General features: G+C 39.0%; 1 pseudogene; it reads right to left on the reverse strand.

Annotated features, from left to right (window-relative positions):
- Positions 1-2515: 2515 nt before the first annotated feature.
- Positions 2516-20652, reverse strand: LOC149207123 (ABC transporter B family member 15-like; annotated as a pseudogene).
- Positions 20653-21098: the final 446 nt, after the last annotated feature.

Below are 21098 nucleotides of genomic sequence, written 5' to 3' on the forward strand. Positions count from 1 at the left end.
TTTGTGGATTTGACGGGTTTTTTATTTATTTATTTTTACACATGCCACCACTTTGTGGTGAATTTATGGGATCTTGCTTTCTAAGGAGAATGGTAGAGGTACCTTGGCACATTTTGTCTATTCATATACATGAATTGAATTCATTCCACCCTGTTCTTCATCCCATGCCACTAGTTAGAGCTTTGGTTAATCCTTCGACACCTTTACCTAGTGTTGCCCTTGACGGCCATGCACTATGAGTTTTGTTTGATTACTTGGCGTGTTTCCTTCCATCTGCTTCACTGACTTTCCCTCCTATCTTTGCAGCTTTTATTTTATGTTGAAGGCTTGACACCGAGCTCGTCATCGATACAACTTTCCTAGGAAGTTATCAAGGCCTCTCTCTTTCACAGTGGCCTCTTGCAGATTCCCTCTCATTTTTGTCCTAGTCTCTATGACACCTTGTTTCCTTTAGTAGCCATGACTCGTCAGCAAGCTTGTTGCCAATATGGAAGTGGTGGTAGTGGTGCTTTAGGGGGCTCTCTAGAAAAACTGAGAGCTAAATCTTTAACCCTTAACTACCATGCACATCTACCTCCACACATTCATGAGGAAATCCATCTCATGGAAGAGGAAGTTTGAGAAGAACGATTAATCACTCTAAATTCAGAAGTCATGGCTGACATAGCCCCTTGGGTTTCGCATACACGCAACTCTTGGGGTCGCTAAAATCACTATCTTGATACAATAGAATTGTAATGCCATGTTAAGCTGCCAAGGAAGATTCTAGTTAATTGGAGACAAACTCAGGTCAACTTAATGCACAAACTAGATGAGCTCAGAGATCTTATGCTATGCTTAGGAACAACCCATTAGCCTCAATACTTCATTATCCTACTAATGTTCATGCGCCCTATATTTTATCATTTCAGTTCTTGATCTTCATGCTAGCCCATCTAGGCTATTAATTTGTTATGTTTAGAGTTTATGTTTACTGTCTTTTTCTATTGTCTCGAACTCCTCAGTCTCTAAAGGTTTCCCATTTTGGTTTATGTTGTTGGTTTCCCATGGTGGGGAAAAACTATCTTTTGGAATTCTCAAGTTTTGGATATTTAATTGAAGCTAATTTTGTTAGCCATTGAGTATATATTTTATTGTCTTTGGTCTTCTTTACAAGGTGGCATATAGGAGACATTAAAACTAACATATATAATGTAAATATTTGATATTTTAATACAAAATTAGCTAAAAAGTAAAAATATATTGTATAAATTTGATCATTCTATGTTATCATTATATATTTTTGTGTAATAAATTCTCTAAAAAAGGATGGGAGATGCTAATTTGGTCTCTATTGCAATTTCAAATTTATATCAATTTTCAAGTAAAAAAATGGCCTTGTTTTTAAGGCCTCTATACTAGGTTTTGTGTCAAATTGTTGAGCCTTTGTCCTATCCTTCTTGTTTTTCATTTTTAGTACGATAGATTTTGCAACTCTACTCGTCTTTCCTTTTTAGGATTCAAGATTTTGTAGACTTACTTATCATTTTAAATATTAAGGATATTTTATCATGTTTTTCATTGATAATCAAAAGCAAGTTCCTATGAACCCTTATCCTACATATTTTTTTGAACTTATAATATCTTTGGTTTTGATGTCATTGTGCCAAGAAATGCTCTCAATCTAGTATGGTAGAGATATTGTAATATTTTAGTTAACATTTTGACTCAATCAAAATAAAACAAAATTAATTAAATTAAAAATAAAATAAAATAAAAACATAAAATTAATAATTGTAAATATAATTATAATTAATTAATAATTAAACTAGTATAAATTTATCTTAACGTCCATCTTAATTCAAGATCTACTAAATGAATGGATAAAAACATTTTTTTTCAAAAACATTGCCTAATTCGCTAGGTGGCCCATGCATACGCTATTTACATTTTATTTTTTAAATTCACTTTCTTCTATGAGCTCTGATTTTCTCCTCCGATTTCACAGTATTATAAAAATACTACATCAGATACTGAATGAGTTAATTGTCTACGTTGATTTCAAGGATTAATGGAACCTGTTTTAGGTTTAAGTGAAAGGATACTGCCATACTCAAGAGTAAAGATGATCCAACGACAGCAATTACGTGTGCTCGAAGGAGATAAGGACGCCGATTTTGATGAAATAGATTCAAGGTGACAAGGACATTAAAAAGAAAAAGACTAAGTTGACAAAGACGTTAAGGTGTGATAAAGTATAATTTATTTTAAAATTAAGAGAAAGTATTGAGCAAATATATTCCATCGTTTTCACTTGCAATTCCGAGTCATGTCGACATTCCGTGCAAGAAGCCAACTGATTTTATTATAATTTGGATGATTCTTTAAAACATATAATTATGACATTAACGTTAAACAGCCAAACGTCATACAGATGACACTACAAATTCCAAATTTGGCTGAAGGCGTTTAGAAAGATTTAGGACATGGATCACGGCAGAATACTTTTGACCATTTGAGTGAGGGAGGTGAGAATCTAGTGGTAGCCTAGCTGGATACTGGCGAGAGAGTAACATGGATTGCCTTTTCCTTTGCTCATGAGATACGAATGACTTCCCTGCTCAATCACTTTCCCATCTTCAATCACAACAATCGAATCTGCATTTTGAATGGTTGTCAGTCTATGAGCTATCACAATACTCGTTCTTCCCACCATTATTCTGTCCAGGGCCTCTTGAACCATCTTCTCCGATTGGCTGTCCAGCGCACTGGTGGCCTCGTCCAACAGTAATATGCTCGGATTCTTTATGATCGCCCTCGCTATAGCAATGCGTTGCTTTTTCCCTCCCGATAATTGCACTCCTCTGTCTCCACAATTTTTTTCGTATCCCTTCTCCAAAGAGCTACACAAATCCAAGTTAAATCACTGCCATGTTCAGTCCGTCCTAATTTATTCCAGAAACAATCTGCTTAATCACAGCTGATTGAATATATGTATTATTGCATAAAGATTCCGTTTCAATTGAAAATTTGCAGCATTTACCTGATGAAGTCATGAGCATTTGCAGTTTCCGTAGAGAATGTTGTCTCGAATGCTTCCTCCAAACAGTGTGGGCTCTTGACCTACCAGAGCTATGTGATTCCTCGAACTCTTCAAATTGAACCTCCTAATGTCACTGCCATCGATATTGACCGATCCTTTTAGGGGATCGTAAAACCTTTCAACTAATCCAATGATAGTCGATTTTCGGGATCCGCTTTGTCCTACCAGAGCCATGCTTTTGCCTGCTTTTATCCTCAACCAGAAGTTCGTGAAGATCATAACACCTGGACGAGATGGATAACCGAAGTCCACGTTTCTCAGCTCCACGTTTCCTTCTATCATATCCGCTTTCTCGCCTCTCTCATCGTCTTGGTTTATTGATGGAAATTTCTGTTGATTTCAAACACAAAAGAAATTTGGACAAAGAACAACGCTCTGGTTTTCTACAGGATCTTAATAATATAAAATAATAATAAAAACTGTTACAGAATTTGTCTTCGTCAACTCAGAGGGATTTACAACAGGAACTTCAGTTCCAGAATCTGATTCCACTATCTCAGAAAATTATATCTTCAACACTACTGTGCGTTGCGGAGAAGAAAGAACTCTTCTTGCTAATACTCTCCACACGTCCCTCTACTCTTGCATTTTTCTTTTTTTATATATAATGAACAACAAAAAATATCTTTACAATATGTGTTGCTTTTCCCCACTTCCGTGAAAATAAAAAATAATAAAATTTAAAATTTCACCTACATTTACCAACCCTAGTAAATATCATTAATTACACGCCTCAAAATATCTTGCTGGAATTTAATGCATGGCTTATCACACCATCGCATCGCAAGAAGAGAAAGGATGTTCCACCGCTCTTATAACCTTTAAATCATGCGATTTGCGATATGCGATCAGATCGCATCGCAAGATCGCAATCGCAGACAATCAAAGGACACGGTGAAGGTTGACAAGAAGGGAAGTGCGATATGCGATCTGCGATCGCATCGCAGAGGAAAAATCTGCAAGTTGAAATTACCATTCCAACACTCCCCTTTAATTTTAACTGCTGGGTTTTTTCTGCATACCCAGGCATTTCCTGAAATGATCAAAGCTTTTCTTTGCCAATGGTTTTGTCAAGATATCAGCTAGCTGATCCTCTGTTCTGCAGTGCTGCAAAACAATCTCACCATTGTTAACCAATTCACGTATGAAGTGAAATTTGGTGTCTATGTGCTTTGTCCTTTTATGAAAAACAGAATTTTTAGACAATGCTATTGCCGAGCTATTGTCGCAGTAAATGGTTGTGCCATTTTCCTGTTCATGACACAAATCTCTGAGAACTCTTCTCAGCCACACTGCTTGGCATGCTGCTGCTGTTGCTGCCACATACTCTGCCTCTGCTATTGACAAAGCCACAACTGGTTGCTTCTTGGAAGCCCATGAGATGGCTCCCGATCCCATATGAAACACATATCCCGATGTGCTTTTCCTATCATCAACACTTCCAGCCCAATCACTGTCAGTGTATCCTGTCAACATGAAACTTTCAGAAGAGGAGTATAAAATACCAAACCCCTTCGTTCCATTCACATACCTTAGAATCCTCTTGGCTGCCTGCCAATGAGTCTCTTTCGGTCTTTCCATAAATCTGGAGATTAAACTCACAGCGTGCATAATGTCTGGCCTAGTTGCAGTCAAGTACATAAGGCTGCCAACTATGCTCTTGTACAATTTTGGATCAAAATATTTACTGTTGTCTTCTTTGGTTAATTTCAGCCCCACTACAGTTGGAGTCACAGCTGCTTTGCTGTTCTGCATGTTAAATCTCTTTAACACTGCTTCTACATATTTATCTTGAGAAATGAAAACACCATTTTCACTTTGGTCTACTTCAATTCCAAGAAAATATCTTAAGAAGCCCAAGTGAGTCATTTCAAATTCACTCTTCATGACTGCTTTAAAATCAGCAATGAGAGAAGCATCATTGCTAGTAAAAATTAAATCATCTACATATAAAACAACAATAAGAATCTTACCGTCATTATCCTTTATGTAGAGTGTGGGTTCACCATCACACTTATCAAACCCATTGTCAATCAGATAAGCATTTATTCTGCTGTACCATGCTCTTGGAGCTTGCTTCAGCCCATAAAGAGCCTTCTTCAGTTTGCAGACTTTATGCTCTTGGCCTTCAACTTCATAGCCTGGAGGTTTTTCAACATAAACCTCTTCTTTTAACACCCCATTCAGGAATGCAGATTTAACATCCATCTGATAAATCTTCCACTTGTGTTGTGCCACAATAGACAACACTGTTCTGACTGTTTCCATCCTTGCTACTGGCGCAAAGGTTTCATCATAGTCTTTGCCTTGTTGTTGCTTGTAGCCTTTCACAACAAGTCTTGCTTTGTGCCTGTCAATCTTGCCTTCAGCATTGCTTTTGGTCTTATAGACCCACTTAACTCCAATAGCATCTTTGCCTTCACAGAGGTCCACTAACTCCCATGTTTTACTCTTATCACATATTTCATTAAATTTGGAATTAAATGATGAATCTAGAATTTCAAAATAACCAAAAACCTCAATTCTATTGATGTCATTGTAATAAAAAAATTCCAAATTTAATGAAATATGTGTTTCTTTTCAATTGCACCAATTTCTTCATTCATTGCTTCAATCCATTTATCTTCATTTACAGCATCTTCAAAATGAACTGGGTCATCAACATGACAATACAAAGTGAATAATGAATTGAGACCGGTATTGTTACTTACCTCTCCTTGTTCATAAATCTCATTCAGATCTCTGAATCTTGGTCTTCTCGGTGTGCTAGGAGTTCCATCCGAACTTGAGGGTATTTCTGATCCCTGTGATGTTCTTGGAGAAGCACTTCCTTGACTTCTCAAGGCTGTTCGAATTCCATCTTGTGGTGTGGTTTGTTGTACTTGTTGTGGTGGAGGAGGAGCCATCAAGGAAGGATTATTTGTTGCTGTCCCTTCCTCTTCTTCTTCATGAGACACAATTGTCTTCACATTCACTATCTTCTCTAAGCTTCCATCCCAAGCTTCATCTTCAATGAACTGCACATCTCTGCTTACTATCAATTTCTTGGTGGATGGATTATAGAGTTTGTATGCTTTTGACTCATCACAATAGCCAATAAAGACACACTTCTCCCCCTTACTGTCAAGCTTCTTTCTTAGCTGATCCGGTACATGTGCATATGCCACACAACCGAATACTCTCATGTGAGTGACAGTTTGCTTTTGACCACTCCATGCTTCTTCTGGTATTCTGTTCATGACAGCTTTAGTTGGGCATCTATTCAAGATGTAAACTGTGCAAGTGACAGCTTCTGCCCAATACTCATGCGACAAGTGTTTTGCCTTTAACATACTTCTGACCATGTCAAGAATGTTCCTATTCTTCCTTTCAGCAACTCCGTTTTGCTGAGGTGTATACCTCACGGTGAACTGCTTTTGTATGCCATTCTCTCTGCAAAAACGCAAAAAGTCTTGGGAGATGTACTCTCCTCCTCTATCTGTTCTGAGCACTTTGATATAATGCCCACACTGCTTCTCAACAAGAGTTTTGAAGTGGCGGAATTTCTCAAACACTTCACTCTTCTGTTTCAGCATATACACCCATGTCTTTCTGGTGTAATCATCAATGAAAGTTAAAACATATTTATTTCCGGCAAATGATGGTGTTTGCATCGGTCCACACACATCGGAGTGAACAATTTCCAATGGTGCTTTTGCCCTTATACTCTTTCCTGCTGGAAAGCTTTCTTTGTGTTGCTTGCCCAAGATGCAGCCTTCACAAAGGCTACCTGGTTTCTCAATCAATGGCAATCCCTTTACCATTCCCTTTCTGTGCAACAGATTCAGGCCTCCGAAATTGAGATGTCCAAATCTCAAATGCCACAACCAATTCACATCTTTCAGTTGTTCTTGAAGGACTTCTTGTGTTACAGCCGCAATAGTTCTGCCTTCCTTCAAATCTGCCCTGAGTTTGAGAGGAAACATTCTATTGCTGGTCATCTGCACCTGTGCAATGATCTTCTTACTTGGAGGTATGTCTCTGATTGTACACAAATCATCTTTGAAGAACACATTGTAACCTTTGTTAATGAGTTGTCCAATGCTCAAAAGATTACATTTCAGACCAGGTACATAGTATACATCTGGCACAATCATCTGTTCTCCATTTTTTTCTCGGATACTGACTCTGCCCTTACCCTTGCAGTTATTTTATCATCAGTCCCTGTTGTTACCTCAGATTTCACATTTTCATCTAGATTGGCAAACATTGCAATATTTCCAGTCATGTGATTACTACAACCTGAGTCTAAGAACCAAAAATCTTCTTGTTTGTCTTGTGCTATGTTACATGTTAACAGCATGTTCTTTGGGTTCTTATCTTCTTCATTTGCAAAATTAGAATTTTGCCTATTATTCATGTCACTTTGCTTTTTCCTACATTCATTTGCATAGTGCCCATATTTCTTACAATAATGACATTGGACTTGGGATTTGTCATACCTTTGTCCATGAGCTTGCTGTTTGCTTGAACCTTCATCTTGGTTCTGATTGCAGCTCCTTCCGCTTGTGCTTGCAGGATAATTTTTGCCTCTGTTTTGGCTTCTTCCACGACCTCTATTATTTGCTCTGCCTCGACCTCTTCCTTGGCCAAAAGACATCTGAGTCTTGAATGCTTGCTCAAAAGAGGAATTTGTTCCTCTGCTCAGTCTGTGTTCATGAGACAAAAGAGAAGCACTCAGTTCATCTACCGTGAACTGTGAGAGATCTTTTGTTTCTTCTATTGCTACCACAATAGATTCAAACCTTGAGGGTAAACATCTCAAGATTTTCTCTACAATCCTTCTTTCTTCAAGAATCTCACCATGGGATCTTATCTGGGTTATCAAGCCAATAACCTGAGTGAAGAATGAATCTATTGTATCAGATTCCTTCATGCTGAGATTTTCAAAGTCTTTTCTCAACATCTGCAACTTTGCAGTCTTCACCTTCTCCATGCCTTGATAGGCAGTTTTGAGAATATCCCAGGCCTCCTTAGACTTTGTTACTGCTGCAATACGTGGAAAAACACTTTCATGTACTGATTGGAAGAGAAAAAAGAGGGCTTTGGCATCCTTCTTTCTGTAACTCTTCAACTGGTCTCTTTCTGCTGCTGTTAAAGTAGCCAACACTGTTGCATCTGCCGGTTCAGCATAGCCAGTTTCAACCAGCTCCCATATTCCTTGAGAAGCAAACAATGCTTTCATTGTTATGGACCAATAACTGTAATTTTTCCCATTAAACTGTGGCAGTTGGGAATTTGTCAAACCAGTTCCAGCATCTGCCATCTTAACCTGTATAAATAAAGAAGAGATACTGACTGTATAATAAAAAAGCAAAAAAAAACTTTCTCTACTTAATAAGCTTCTTACAGCTCCTACAGTGAAAAAACAAACTCTGTGTTTTTGAATCACTGAGTGCCTAGACTAGCTCTGATACCATGATGGAAATTTCTGTTGATTTCAAACACAAAAGAAATTTGCACAGAGAACAACGCTCTGGTTTTCTACAGGATCTTAATCATATAAAATAATAATAAAAACTGTTACAGAATTTGTCTTCCTCAACTCAGAGGGATTTACAACAGGAACTTCAGTTCCAGAATCTGATTCCACTATCTCAGAAAATTATATCTTCAGCACTGCTGTGCGTTGCAGAGAAGAAAGAACTCTTCTTGCTAATACTCTCCACACGTCCCTCTACTCTTGCATTTTTTTTTATATATAATGAACAACACAAAATATCTTTACAATATGTGTTGCTTTTCCCCACTTCCGTGAAAATAAAAAATAATAAAATTTAAAATTTCACGTACATTTACCAACCCTAGTAAATATCATTAATTACATGCCTCAAAATATCTTGCTGGAATTTAATGCATGGCTTATCACACCATCGCATCACAAGAAGAGAAAGGATGTTCCACCGCTCTTATAACCTTTAAATCATGCGATTTGTGATATGCGATAAGATCGCATCGCAAGATCGCAATCGCAGACAATCAAAGGACACGGTGAAGGTTGATAAGAAGGGAAGTGTGATATGCGATCTGCGATCGCATCGTAGAGGAAAAATCTGCAAGTTGAAATTACCATTCCAACATTTATGCGGCTTTCTCTGTCCAGTATCCAAAACACAGATTTGACTGCATCGGATCCTTTAGCAATGTCGCTGCTCATAGTTCCTACTTCTGCTCTACCTTTTCCTGTTGATATCAAAATGAAGAAAATTTGGAAAAAAGCTTTGGATGTGATTTTTCCTTTCGATACAAGTTGTCCTCCATACCAAAAGTTCAAAGCCGTATTGCATAGGGTGATGCATTGCGATGTTCCAAGAGCGAATCCCGCAAACAAAGATTGTTTGATAATCTCTCTGCGAGGTTCTTCTTGACTCCTTTCAAAGAGAGAGAGGATCTTCTCCTGTAAGGAGAAGGCACTAATAGTGTGATGGTTAGCCACAGCCTCTGCTGCGAGTTGACTACCTTGATCTTGAGCTTTTATAGCCTTTTGAGACATGGCCTTGAGGAGAACCCTTTTAGTGTAGAAACATAATACAATAATGGGTTGCACTACGATTACTACAACTGCAAGACGCCATGCTATTATCAAAGCCATCGAGAAGGCTATTGCAACAGCTGCCGAAGTTTCTACAAGTAACGATATACGATCTCCGACCAGAGATCTCACCTGTATCACAAATTGCATATTCGAATAATTAGAATACTGTAACACAATTCGCAATTTTATTGGAAATATTAAAACTTTATGTTCAGATACTTGCCACATTAGCATGTGTTGCTAGTCTGGAGCAAACAGCTCCACTAGAATTCTCCTCATTATCGAACCACCCAATCTCAAATGTAAGGATTTTGGACAGCATCCGCTCTCGAACCCTTTTAGTAAGATATTCCCCCATAGCTGCAAAATTGTAATGCTGTAAAATGTTTGCTGAAAACGATATTACTCCCACAGCCACAATCATGATGGAGTAATATTCGATACTAGATTTGATCTGGTCATGGCCCTGAAGGAAAAATACAGATACAGTTGACCCAAGTAATAAGGGAAAAACAGGTTGAACTGCTCCGGAACCTAAGGCTCCTGAACAGCCCAATAGAGCATGCCTCCATTCTGGGGCATTTAATAGAAACAGTGGACGGAATGAAGCGGTGGAAGGAAGCTTGTCTTCCTGTACCAGTTCTCGATCGGTCGATACAGAGGAATTCGAACTCGATTAAGTATATATGCTAGAACTCCTTGTTACCAAAGACTGGTCTAGCATAGTAGTGCCTTCGAATCTATCATCTGGCTTATCTGCCGCAGCCTGTTGTAGTTTCACCAAAGCAGCGTATGCTCCATTGGGTTTATAGATCAGATCTTCATGCATACCTGTCTCCATCACCTGACCACTTTGAACGACCGCAATCATGTCTGCGTTGCGGATGGTGGAGAGGCAATGAGCTACTACAATAGTTGTGCGTCCAACTGAAGCTTTCTCTAGAGCATCCTGAACGATTTTCTCAGACTCTGCATCTAGAGCACTTGTGGCCTCGTCTAGAAGAAGTAGACGAGGACCCTTGAGCATAACTCTTGCAATAGCTATACGTTGCTTTTATCAGAGAGCAGAGACTCAAACTCAGAAACACAGAACTTAACAACTTGGAACTTAGAACTTCTACCTTCATTCGCTGATTAAACTGGTATTTATACATGACAGAGAAGGTTCTGGAGTTCGATGGGGCGGTGGCTTCTTCAGGAAGCTTTCCCATTTGTCAATGGATTCTAGAATCTGCATTTAAAGCTTCTGTTGAATTCTAGCCTCTGTAATAATGTGGGTAGTTGGAATTAGTTCCTTCCAACACTCCCCCTTAATTCCAACTATATAACAAACATACTCTTAATTGATATGCCTGCTGGTCTAAGTCTCAGCTAGGCTTACAACAAAACATTTCATTTTTGCCTTCTTATTAAAGGGTCCATGTTTGTTCATTTGTTGATGCAGTTTCATCTTCACCTTTCTGGCTTTCCTAAAAGAATTCCTCTGCTCCTTGCTTATGTACTTAACATCAGCAACCTTTTCCGGATTGGGATGCAATGCAAGACCCCGAACAAGGTAATCTAATTCAAGTTCTTGGGACTTATACTTGTCCTTAATGCTTGCAATTTCTTCAAGTTTTGTTGCTTCTTCCTGATTGTCAATATCTACACACTAAAAAACAATGTTAGATTCATAAACAGAACCATATTGATTTTTGTCATCATGCTCTTTGGAAAGAGCTTTGCTTCCTTCATTTTTCTTCGCTGACATAGTTGATTGATTCATGTATTCAACCTCTTTTGTCAATTCTATTGCTTCAAACACGTTGTCCTGCATTTGATTTGTGTATGGAGATTAGAAACTCTTCTCACCAAACAACAACTCATCAATAAGATGCTTTTCATGCATCATATTTAACCACTCATCATGGGATACATAATTGTCATCAAATTTGACTTCATAAATCTCTGCATCACAGGGTGTTTCCTTAATATCACATACTACTTTATTGTCAGCTAAAGACATACTTTCAGCCTTAATCCCAGCTATGATGCTTTCAACACAATCACCTTTAGCAACAACTCCTTCATCAACTTCAGCTTTCTCACTACCCTCCATATTGTATTTCATTTCAAGAATATCCCAAAATATTTTTGCATCACATATTTCACCAAATTCATACAAAATATTAGACAAAATATTTTCATCTAAAGCTGATATGATGAGAAACAATGCTACTGCACCTTTACTTTTATCAATGGCATTTATGGAAATTCCTTGAATAAATTGCCATAAATTTATTGAACCAAACAATCCCTCCATTTTTATTGCACAAAGTTTAAAATTTGTACTTGAGAAAATTGGCAGAACTAGCATTAATCATTTCAGTATTGCATCAGCGTCTTCAAATTCTTCTATCTGATTTAGATATATTGTTGGTTGAAGCATTTCATATTCTTCTGCAACTATTGCCTTTTCAATATTTCTATTCACCTGTTTTAATTCTCTCTGAGACTGTCTCCTCTGTTGACCCATCACTCTACCATAGGTGACTCAACGCTCTTATGCGCCCTCACACACCACTCCACGGCACCGCGCACCACCAAGAATCTGTGCACGGCCAAGAATCTTAACACATTCACAACAGGCATAAACAACCTCACTAATCTTCAGTCTCGGCCCTCCAACTCTGGCAATTCAATAACACATGCACATTCTACAACTTCAGCACCAACACGCTCCAACAATCTCATGGTTGCAGATAAGGTGCCCCCATTAGCAATTAGATCAGACAATCAAGCAGAAAATCATAATTCAGATCCACACAACCTATAATGCAAACATCAAAGCATAAGACAGTCCTTCTCCGGAGCACACAACTCTTCTCCTGGTGCGCAGCGCCTATCTGGTCATTGCTCGCACCATAAATTTCCAAAACACTCGGCTGCAAGCACAAAACAAAAAGATTTCCCAACAGCCAGTAAACAAAACGCACAAAAACAGCCTTACCAATATACCAGACACTTCAGGAAGTTGTAGAATGCACCCAATGCTCGCAGGTGGCACACAATCCACCACTCTTCACACACATATCATTTCCTGAGACCTTCACAGGTGTCTCCACTCCTCGGCCTGAACCGCTCGACTTCCTCAGGCGCACTCGACAACCAACGGGCAGGAAATTATCCCAAGTGCAGTCGATTTCCTCAGGCTTTATGCAGACTGCACGTTCTCAACATACTCAGACTTTACACAGACTGCACGTTCTCAGCAGCTCCAATTGTAGCAAAACTCTCACAACGGTTCCAACACGGTCCTTCATCCAGATCACCCTTCCACACAACAACGTATTGCAACTTTACAGCGAAACTCACACATAGTCCTCCTACGCAGCAATCTCTTACAAAGAATCTCCACGCTCTTAAATGACTTCTCCACGCAAGTTCACGGCAACTGCAGAAGGAAAACAACTAACTGCACTACACCCAGACTTCCCTTAAAGCTTAACACGGTTGTCTCAAGAGTTCACACAACTCTCTCTCACAGAAGAGCCTTAAGCTCTCAACTCTCAACCAGGCAACACTCGAACTTACACCAATGAACTATCACCCAGCGTGCGCTCACACTCTCTGCACAACAATATCTCCAGGACTTCACTTAAACACTCAACACTACAATTGGCCTCACGCAGTGATTCACCACTCGGCCTCCTCCAAGTAGCTCACCTGAGCTCTATCTTCTCACAGCTAACTTGGCTCCGATACCATATCAGAGAGCAGAGACTCAAACTCAAAAACACAGAACTTAACAACTTGGAACCTAGAACTTCTACCTTCATTCGCTGATTAAATTGGTATTTATACATGACAGAGAAGGTTCTAAAGTTCGATGGGGCAGTCGCTGTTGAAATGTTCCCCTGCTACATACTATTTCCAGAAAACCAGCGGACTTCCCCACACCGCTTTTCAAGAGACAGTGGTATTTCTCAAATGGCAGCGATTACAATCATCGATTGACACGTGGCTGAGTGGTTTTGTTAGAACAGTTTTCCCCGGAGCATAGAGATTGGCAAGAAGGTCCGCGTGATATGGTTTCACAAACATCCGATTGATATCAAGGCTGACAACCGTCCGATTGAAACCAAAGTTGTTGTACAGGTCTGCACCACATTGCGTGAAGTGAAATGGAATTTTTGTTTGACCTCCGTATGACTGACAAAACCGTATGCAAGGCTGACTGAGTCAATTTACCGCCATGCTGAAGTAATTAAAGAAATTAAGTGAAATGTACTGGGGTCAGTAAATGTAGGTGAAGTTTTTATTCACGGGAGTAAATTTTTTTCAAAGTAATATGTATGTATTTTTCTGTTGTGTTGTTAAAAAAAAAAGGAATGCGCAGCAGCGCGAGCTCATATGAATGAAACTTTTATGCACAACAATGCAGAGATTGAAATGTAATGTTTCTGTTTGTTGAAGAAAACGAAAGGGAGCACGCAGCAGCGTGAATATAATGTTTGTTGTTGTCCGTTGAGAAATGTAAGTGAAGCGCAACTGAGCGTGAATGAAAAAGAGGGCAAAATGCAGCAGAGCGTGAATGCATTGGAATGGAAAAACTCGCAGCAGTGAATGTATGAGGAATTTTTTCCAGCAGGTTGAATGCAAGGAATACGCAACAGCGTAGAACGGTGAATGTAAGTTTTTTTGTTGACTATGTAATATAATATGCAGCACGCAGCAGTGTATGCAAGAAGTTTTTTTTATACACAATAGTGTTGGTTTTCAGCAGAAAAACTGAGTTTTTTTACACACAGCAATGCAGAGACAGTGTGTTAATTTTTCAGCAGAAACAGAGTATTTTGTAATGCACAGCAGTGCAGACACAACAATATCAATTTGCAAGTAGAGACAGCATGAAATCTTTGGAACTGCATCTGAAGCGTTCCTACTGTAATCCCTCCGTGAGAGGAAGAATTTTGTAACAGCAGTCTTGTTAATTAATACAAGTTTTTTTTTTCGTGCATTGCTGAAACACCGTATTCAGAAAATAGTTTCTCGACGTCAAAACAGAGTGTTGTTGAAACTCTGTTTTTAGCAAACAATACGTTGTTGAAACTCCGTTGCTGAAACTCTGTTGACGAAATTGCGTTGCTGAAACACTGCATTCAGCAAATGATTTTTAATTTTCTGTGTTAAAACAGAGTGTTAAAAATAGAGCATTATTCTATGTTTTTCTATTCTGGAATTATCAGAAATTCCCAACATGGTATCAGAGCTTGTCCAGGCTCTTTGAAGGTGTCAAAGAAGCTGAATGAAGGATTTTTTGCTACAGCAGCTTCTCCAGCAGAGTGAAGACTCAGTCAAGAAAAAATCCAAGGTATTTCTCAAGTTAGTTTTTTTTGTTACTGTTGAGGACAGTGAGCTATTTTAAATACACAGTCAAGTATTTTGAAGCACAGTTAAGAGTGCAAGAATGGTTGGAGCCCGGTTCCTTCATTCAAAGCTTAACAGCTTGAAGGTCGACATTTAGAACACAAATGGCGAGGTCAAGGAAGAAAGTCTCCAATCCTCCTAAGGATGTGTCTCCCGCTACTACTAAAATAGAATACAATCAATTTGATGAGGCTCCAAGGTTCAATGGGAACTTTAATATATGGGAAGCAAGAATGAGGACTTTCTTACAATCTCAAGGGATTGAAATTTGGGAATCAGTGATTGATGATAGTAGGATGGATAGAGAATCCAAGGAGTACAATGCAAAAGCAGCAAAGACAATCTTGAATGGGCTACCTGATTCTGTAAAGAAGAATCTAGGAAAACATTCATCAGCAAAGGATATATGGGACAAACTTCATGACCTTCACTCAAAAGGAGCACTGACCATGACCATCAATCAAGAAGGAGATCCTGAACCCATCATAGAAGCTGAAAATGAGAATGATGACATCAAGGCTGAAGCAGACCTAGAAGATGAAAAGAATGAAAAGGACTTTGTAGAAGAACTCCTCGCTCAACTTATGACTGCCATGGAAGAGATTAACAATTTGAAAAAGGAAAATGAGGCACTTAAGAAGATAGCTCCAGTTGGTAACCAAGATCAAGCAAGGAAGAAAGTTGACCTCATCAAGCTTCAAGTACAAGAAAGGGATGAAGAGCTTGCCAAGCTTAAGAAGGCTTTTCATCAAAGCAAAAGGAAGCATCATGAAGAAGTCATATCCATGACAAATCAATTGAATAAAACAAAGAAGCAGGAAAATACCTTGTCAAGTCAACTTGAACAAAGGCACAAGAGCGTGAACAAACTTGAAGAAGAGATTGGTCAGTACAAGGTAGAGGTCTCCTCCCTTAAGTCTCAATTACAAGAAGCCAGGAAACAGGCACAAGTAGCTGACAAGAGAATGGAGAGCAGTCAAGCAAAGAATGAAGAAATCTTTAAAATGAAGTTAGATATCATCTCCCTTAAAATAGTAGCAGCTGAAGCTACTCGTAGCACGGAAGAAACTAAGGAACAACTTGCAAAGAAGAATAATGAGTGTGAAAGATTGGAAGAAGAGATTGTCCTCCTCAGAAAAAAGGTTGAAGGGATGAACAAATTCTTGAAGAGATCTCAAGCCTTGGATGACATGCTCAGCTATCACAGATGTCCATCTGATAAATCGAGACTCAGGTATGCAGGCGAACCCTCAAACAAGAATGAAAATGCTTTAAGCAAAAGAGATGTGAAGAAGCCAGAAAGAAATTGTGATGCTCCTAGTTCCAGCAAAGGCAAGGAGAAAAATCAAGGCTACATTAGAATAAATACTATTCCAAGAAGAAATCTTGCTCCAAGTAGAAAACCAGCTCCAAAAAGAAATGTAGATGATGTCAAAGAGGCAAGAGGCAATGGTTATCATCAAAGGATCTCAAGGCAGAAAGGCTTCAGAAGTACATCAAGGAAACCTCCATCTCCCAGGTACCAAAGTTCATTTTTTGGTTATTGTTATTCTTGTTCAAACTTTGGTCATATGGCAAAAGACTGTAAAGCATCTCATAGAGATAGATGTTATAGTCTCCGACAACCTCCAAGAAACAATTTTACAGGAAGAAATCATGAAATCTTATTCATGAACAATGTAGAATGCTTCAAGTGTCATAACATTGGTCATATGGCACGTGATTGTAACTTAACATGGGCTCTTACACAAGCTAGAACCATGCAAAAGAAGAAAGTTACACAAGTATGGAGAAGGAAGGAAATACAGTCCGAAAGTCCCTTGAGCTCTCCAGCCAATCTAAGCTTTTTTTGAGAAGACTCTGCCAAAAGGAGACGATGCATATAGTTAGGGGGAGCCTATAATTCTTGATCATTATCGCTAAAGCTATTAGTGAACAGGTTCTTATGAAATCCTTGCTGAACTATATTAACAGTCATTCTTTGAATTTTTGAGGAAATGTCTGGGTATGACTGATAACCCAGCAGTTGAAATTAAAGGGGAGTGTTGAAATGTTAATTTCCCCTGCTGCGTACTGTTTCCAGAAAACCAGCCAGACTTCCCCGCACCACTTTTCAAGAGACGGTGGTATTTCTCAAATGGCAGCGATTACAATCATCGATTGACACGTGGCTGAGTGGTTTTGTCAGAGCAGTTTTCCCTGGAGCATAGAGATTGGCAAGAAGGTCCGCGCGATATGGTTTCACAATTGTCCGATTGATATCAAGGCTGACAACCATCCGATTGAAACCAAAGTTGCTGTACAGGTCTGCACCACATTCCGTGAAGTGAAATGGAATTTTTGTTTGACCTCCGTATGACTGACAAAACCGTATGCAAGGCTGACTGAATCAATTTACCGCCATGCTGAAGTAATTAAAGAAATTAAGTGAAATGTACTGGGGTCAGTAAATGTAGGTGAAGTTTTAATTCACGGGAGTAAATTTTTTTTCAAAGTAATATGTATGTAGTTTTCTGTTGTGTTGTTAAAAAAAAAAGGAATTCGCAGCAGCGTGAGCTCATATGAATGAAACTTTTATGCACAGCAGTGCAGAGATTGAAATGTAATGTTTCTATTTGTTGAAGAAAACGAAAGGGAGCACGCAGCAGCGTGAATATAATGTTTGTTGTTGTCCGTTGAGAAATGTAAGTGAAGCGCAACTGAGCGTGAATGAAAAATAGGGCGAAATGCAGCAGAGCGTGAATGTATTGGAATGGAAAAACTAGCAGCAGCGAATGTAAGAGGAATTTTTTCCAGCAGGTTGAATGCAAGGAATACGTAGCAGCGTAGAAGGGCGAATGTAAGTTTTTTTTTGTTGACTATGTAATGTAATATGCAGCATGCAGCAGTGTATGCAAGAAGTTTTTTTTATACACAGCAGTGTTGATTTTCAGCAGAAAAACAGAGTTTTTTTACACACAGCAGTGCAGAGACAGTGTGTTAATTTTTCAGCAGAAACAGAGTATTTTGTAATGCACAGCAGTGCAGACACAACAATATCAATTTGCAAGCAGAGACAGCGTGAAATCTTTGGAACTGCATCTGAAGCGTTCCTACTGTAATCCCTCCGTGAGAGGAAGAATTTTGTAACAGCAGTCTTGTTAATTAATACAAGTTTTTTTTTCGTGCATTGCTGAAACACCGTATTCAGAAAATAGTTTCTCGGCATCAAAACAGAGTGTTGCTGAAACTCTGTCTTCAGCAAACAATACGTTGCTGAAACTCCGTTGCTAAAACTCTGTTGACGAAACTGCGTTGCTGAAACACTGCATTCAACAAACGATTTTTAATTTCCTGTGTTAAAACAGAGTGTTAAAAACAGAGCATTATTCTTTGTTTGTCTGTTCTGGAATTATCAGAAATTCCCAACACTTCTTCAGGAAGCTTGCCCATTTGTCAATGGATTCTAGAATCTACATTTAAAGCTTCTGTTGAATTCTAGCCTCTGTAATAATGTGGGTAGTTGGAATTAGTTCCTTCCAACAGCTTTTGCCCTCCCGACATCTGGACTCCGCGTTCACCCACCTGTATTGCCCAAAAGAAGTAAACTCAAATTGACTGCACTTTAGAAATGAAGAATGAGAGTAAAAAGCTAAATATTACCTGTGTGTCATAACCATCTGGTAGTTGACTGATGAAATCATGAGCGTTTGAAGATTTGGCGGCAGCGATAACCTGATCCATGTTGGCTCCCTCTTTTCCGAACAAGATGTTCTCCTTGATCGATGTAGTGAAGAGTGCAGGTTCTTGACTTACTAGTCCAGTTTGAGAACACAACCATTTTAATTGTAGTGTTTTAGTGTTCACTCCATCCAGCAAAATCTCTCCAGCCAGGGGATCGTAGAACCTCTCTATCAACGCCACAGCCGTAGACTTGCCGGACCCGCTTCTCCCCACCAGCGCAACAGTCTTGTTTGCGGGAATGGTTAGACAAAAATTGCGAAATATCTTGGATTATGGTCGAGATGGATATGCAAACTCAACGTTTCTAAATTCAACTTCACCGCTGACGTCTTTCAATATCTGTCCTTTTGCATCTTCCCCATCAATGATCGGGTCTCTGTCAACCATCTCTTTACAAGCAACACGTGCTTCTGAAAAGTATCTGATATTGGGAAGGGCAGTCCTGAGAGCTCTGTAAACACAACAGTGCTTTCAGATATTTTGCTTGAAATTCAAAAATGTTGTAAATTTCGCGTTGTAAGATCAATTATAGAAGTACACGAGAAAGAGAGATGAATAGAAAGAGAACACTTACAAGCCACCTATAAGTATGCAAATTGAAGCCGCGAAAATCCTTCCTCCTCTAGCGCCATGATACATAACCAATCTGCTACCATACCAAGAGTTGAACGCCCAGATACCGAAGGTCACTCCTCCGCTTCCTACTGCCAAGCCTTTGACAAGACCTTGTTTAAGCCCAAGCTTTACAGTCCCATTGAGCGCATCGGAGAACTTAGCCATTGTCCTCTCCTCTCCAACGAAGGCAAAGACTGTCATAATGGATGAAAGAGCTTGCGCTGCAATATTACCGGCTATATTATATGCTTGGGTGAACTTGCGAGAAGTCCCCACCAAAATCTGTCCATACATTATGCCAGGAATGATCAGCACGATCATGAAAGGAAATGATGCTAATGCCAGTCTCCATGTCATGTAGAATGCCACAAAATAACTACTGAAGAATAAAGAAGTATTCATGACGAAGTTGGGTAGCTGAGGATGGACATTCTCCCAAGAGTAGTATTAAAATTAGAAAACTTAGTAAAGAGTTCAAACGTTGATAAATTAGATGAACTTAATGAAGGGTCTGAACATTGATAAATTAAATGACAGAAAAGATTAATAGGATCGCACCTTTTCTGCTAAAACGTCCTGTATAACGAGAGTATCATTAGTAACACTGGTAACCACTTCTGTTGTGGTAGTTCTTTGGGTGTCGAAGAATCCCTCGCCCTGCCTCAATATGGCTTTCAAATAATTTATACGCATCCGAGATGCCTGCCTTTCGCTGGTCCTCGCCCAACAGAAAGCCTCTGATCAAAGAAAGCAAAGAAAAGCATTAGTCATAGATAAGATCATCAAAAACCATTTAACTATAGAAGGTGTGAAAGAAATAGGAAGATGTTATACCCACCGAGAAACGCAACAAAAAACGCAGTGATTGATATATAGAGCAGACGTAAAGTATACTGTGCAAGTAATCATCACCGACACGTTCATCAATATGTAATATGAATATCATGCAAAGTTTTGCTGTAAAGGAAATGATTATTACCATGTTGATAATACGACGGAAATCTCCTGTGGATGTCGAACCAAAATTTCCTACCGTGTCTATCAAATTGCTTAATACAAGTAGGCACATCAAAGGCATGGTCATTCCATCTGTAATGGCTCCTACAGTGCCGAATGCCATTAGCCACAGATCAAATGAATCGGCATACTTAAAAAGTTTCCATATTGAGATGCTTTCCACATGATCATGCGGTTTAAGCAAGTTTGGTTGTTCTTCCAGATTTGACATCTCTATTTGTTCCCTTGCCATATTCTTTAGTGCTGGAAAAACACGGGACTCCTTCACCTTTGTGGATCATCCAGCGAAACAATGTATTTATGTATAATAATTGCAATCTGCAACCAGAGGTCTTTCATCATCCCGGTCCTTAATCACTGACTCCTCAGGTCACATCTTGATATGAAAAAGTCCTATAGGATCAGATTTGGGAGCAGGGGACGTTAATTGAGAATTAAAAATTGGAATCAAAATGACTTATTAATAAATTTGTAATGAATTACGTTGCGAAGGCCTTTCATGATTGTTCAGGTCACAGGTCACATCTTAATAAAAAAAGTCCTAGAAGATCATCTGATTGTTCAGGTCACACTTCACATCTTAATAAAAAAAAGTCCTAGAAGGTCATATTTGGGAGATGGAGCCCTTAATTGGCAATTAAAAAATGAATTCAAATTGAGTTATGAATAAACTTGTAA

This window comes from Pinus tabuliformis, chromosome 1_2, assembly GCF_031772625.1.
Source record: "Pinus tabuliformis cultivar Carrire ecotype Pingquan chromosome 1_2, CPIR1, whole genome shotgun sequence".
Taxonomy (NCBI): domain Eukaryota; kingdom Viridiplantae; phylum Streptophyta; class Pinopsida; order Pinales; family Pinaceae; genus Pinus; species Pinus tabuliformis.